Source organism: Ischnura elegans, chromosome 1 (assembly GCF_921293095.1).
Source record: "Ischnura elegans chromosome 1, ioIscEleg1.1, whole genome shotgun sequence".
NCBI classification, from domain to species: domain Eukaryota; kingdom Metazoa; phylum Arthropoda; class Insecta; order Odonata; family Coenagrionidae; genus Ischnura; species Ischnura elegans.
The window spans coordinates 2753403-2757213 of NC_060246.1; the positions used below are offsets into that span (position 1 = coordinate 2753403).

The 3811-nt window shown below is 33.1% G+C and overlaps 1 long non-coding RNA gene across 1 annotated transcript; it reads right to left on the reverse strand.

Annotated features, from left to right (window-relative positions):
* Positions 1 to 272: 272 nt before the first annotated feature.
* Positions 273 to 3541, reverse strand: LOC124173864. The gene is made up of 3 exons (XR_006868804.1): positions 3350 to 3541; positions 2245 to 2336; positions 273 to 313 (listed from the first exon to the last, which is right to left on the reverse strand). It is a non-coding gene; the product is annotated as an uncharacterized LOC124173864 (long non-coding RNA).
* Between the last annotated feature and the right edge of the window lie 270 nt (positions 3542 to 3811).

The following is a 3811-nucleotide window of genomic DNA, read 5'->3' on the forward strand; positions in this document are numbered from 1 at the left end:
TCAAAAAATACAAGAGGCACATACAATCGAAATATGCAAAAAATACGAAAAAAAATATAATCTAAATCTTCAGACTTCGGATCGCCGCCATTCTTCATCTCTTGAGTCTTCAAATGGGTCATATGTTCCTATCCTGTCTTAAATTCTACACTCTTCAGTTCTTTAATTCTCAATCTACACAATTTGTTTCCTTCTTCATAATTGCTGAGTTCCTGAGTCAATTCCATTGGTCAATGTAGAGGCATTCCACATTTATTTAATCCCTAAATCTCCTTCTTCAAAGTCCATCATTGCAAGCTGCCTCTCTCTGTCCCTGTTGATAAAACAAATTATCCAATATACTCATCCATGAGATAGAAAGGTCCCCTTGTACGGCACAAAGGTTATTATTCTTGATATGACCAAGTAGAAAAAAATAAGAAAGGATACGATTGAAAATAAAAAAGGATTCGACTTCCTAGATTAAGTTTTATAAATAGTGAAATAGTATATTAAAAATTAGAAAAATAATATTCAGTGTCGTTGCTGAATATTAGATCCCAGCCAAAAGCTTATATTATCTAAAAATATTAATTTATCATCTTTGAAAACACAATTTAAACGAAGACAAGCTTAAAAAAGGATAACGAAATTTAATTGAAAATAAACTATAGTTTTTATGTAATGGGGCTTACAGGATATCTGTTAAGAAACGTAAAAAATAAATATCTCCAGGAATAAATGAAAATGCATGGTACCATTGGACGGGGAAATTCAGCGATGATATTAGATTCGCCAAGCCTTTAGGGTCCATGTGGTGAATTAGCAAATGATATTGACGTATGCAAGGATTAACTGACATTTTTAAAGCTTGAAAAAATAAATAATTTGCACTTGTCTAAGTACTTAACCACAAAAATTGGAGCGTACCTATTTGAAAAATTAATATTCACCGTTACACATCGGAAAATGTATAGAAATCAATACATTCTGACGATGAAAGTACAGAAAATTCAAATTAAATGAAAAAAGACGTATAAATAAAAGGAATGTGAGTATACTGTTACTTTCAAATTTTACCTGTATTCTCGTGAATGGCGTAAGGGTCAATTTAATCAAATCGGATTTTGTGCACGAAAAATCGTTTCTTCCTTATGACACATGGCGTAAATCATCATTTTTGGTTCAAACTGATATGAAAAATATGGCTTTCTTGAAAATGAATATTAATTTCACTGTCCAGCCACAGTGCAATTATTAATATTATTCGTTAAAAATCTCTGGAAATCCGTTATCAATGTAATGCATATTCATTTAGATTTTGTCAAAAATTGCATGGTGAGATAGGTATTATAAAATATTTTCCTCCCCAATATTTTATGAAATAATATTAATTTTTATACGTCATTTAGAGTTTCATGGTACATAGTTATGTACCCTTCATGTGATTTAAAAAAAATTTACATAGTCATACTAATTGTTAATGCATCAAATTATGTCCATTAAGTGCACCATTAAAGAATTTGACGCCAAATGAAGCCAGAATGAAATTTCTTTTCAACCACAACAAAAAATCTATTAATGGGCACCTTAAAATATCGATTCCGAAAAAAATAGACTTTTCGGCTCAGCTCTCCGTGGAAATCGATTCTCCAGATCAAATTACAATCACGTATACATTTTTCGTCATTTTACTTTCGCAAAGTTGGAAATAATACTCTCATGACTGAACGAGAATTGAGAAAAATTGAGCCGTTTAATGAAAATTCGTACTACTCATCGTTCAATGCTCATTTTCAGCAGTAATTGACTCAGCTGACAGAGTTAATACCAAACTTATGTTGGGCTGAATTTCGGATATCCGCCCTAGGTGAATGAAAAATACTGGTGTTAACGGTAAGCGTAAGGGATACTACAGAAGAGTTGAAGAAATCGGAAGAATGATTCAAATTCTTTTACTATTATTGTAATTTCATTCTAATACTCCTTTCAATGCACTCTATAAAAACGGCAAAAAATGAGGAAGTTATTAGGTCTCCGAATAAAAAACACACCATTGCCTGAAGCTATTTACGTGTCGCTACCAAGGCCCAATCAAAGCAGATCAATTGCGATGTACCACAACGAACAAGTCAAAGAAAAATAATATTACTGAATTTAACGATAATAAAATTATCCTCTCTCTTTTTTTTAGAGTTATTCACATCGCACACTTTTAAAATAATCAACGGACACAGAAAAAATGTAATTGAATGATTTTCTTACCTTTTGGCGTGATGTCACTGCATTATCACATTCCGGATTAGCGCCATTTTTTCCGACAGCGCACTGCCATAATCCTCTGCGATGACTTGTAGCTGATGAGAGAGAAACGGGAATTGAATTTACTTCCGTGGACTCACATTAACTCCATATAAATGTAATTATAATGAATGGGACGCGAGAATTGACTTTCTCTTCAGCCATGCGCTAATTGTAATTGCCTATAAAGTGCATATATTACCTCTTCACGAAAATTTTAAAAGGCGATTCCTTTCGACAGAGAGGAACGAGAAGAAAAATCTAATTTTTAAAAGAATATTGAGGGATTTGTTCAGAGTGGTTAACCAAATTTTAGAATGTATGGTGATTTCTAACCTGAAGATAACTTACATTCATGTTTCAATGCTTTAAAGTAAAGTCTGTGCAAAATTAATTTTGAATTATTTCCATTGAATCTATAATTCAGCAACAGAATAAGTGTTATATACGCATAGAGAGGTATTCAAACGTATTCACAAAAAAGGTATATTCCGAAAAAAAAAACTTTTGGAAATGTTTTCGGAAAGATTCGAACTCAATCATAAGGAATTGAAATAAATCACTAATATGAATCAATCATCGGACAGATAAATGCAGCGATTGCCTATTAAAAAAGGCTTCAAAATAATAAAAAATAAAACTGATTAGACGCAGTGATCATAACGTTTCCGCGTGCTACGAGGCAAAAAGATCTTTAAACAAAAGGAATGCACTTATATGTATTATTAAGCTCAGAGAATATAAGATGTATTTAACAGACACAGAAAAGACAAAAAATGAAGTAGCTATTCTAAATAATATAATGTGCATCAATAATTTGAAAAATATAAACTCAATCGGATGCAGTAAATTTAATAATAAAAGCTTAACAAAACGTACTGAACAATCCATTCCATTTTAAATCCATTATCAAACTGAGGTTCTAAACTTATTATGTTCATAGGAGACATTGTAACATCTACTCGTCCACAAAACATAATTACATAAACCTAACGATGCGATGAAATATAAAAACCAAAACAGCATCCAAGACATCAATGGCGAAATATATTTAAAAATTTATTCTTACCGATTTCCATGTAAGGAATATCCTGGCTGATTTTTCTTCAGTTCCTGCTTCAGTAAACTGATTATCTCATTCTTCAGATGTCTTCATATCTTCGGCCACTGGAATATCTTCAGCCTAAGGAGAAAGCGGGTTAGTGCATACAAGGAAAATAAATCACCCTTCCCCCGAGGAATCGCATACACCCCAATGCAATGCACGGGAAGTCATCGTGACACAAGGAGGAAATTACCACTTTTCCATCCAAGTGACACAGTTTCATCCCCGTACACTGCAATGGTTTACAGCGCATGCGAACCCTCGGTTCGACACAAAAAAACTAAAATTAACGCAAGCTAAAAATCCTAGCCTTACTCGACGCAATGATTCATAGCCATAATGGCCCAAAAGCTAACCTAGTTTTGAAGCTGGGGTCCTCTTCACGTGAAGTTCTGATGACCTAGACCCTGGGGAGAGAGGGAGAGA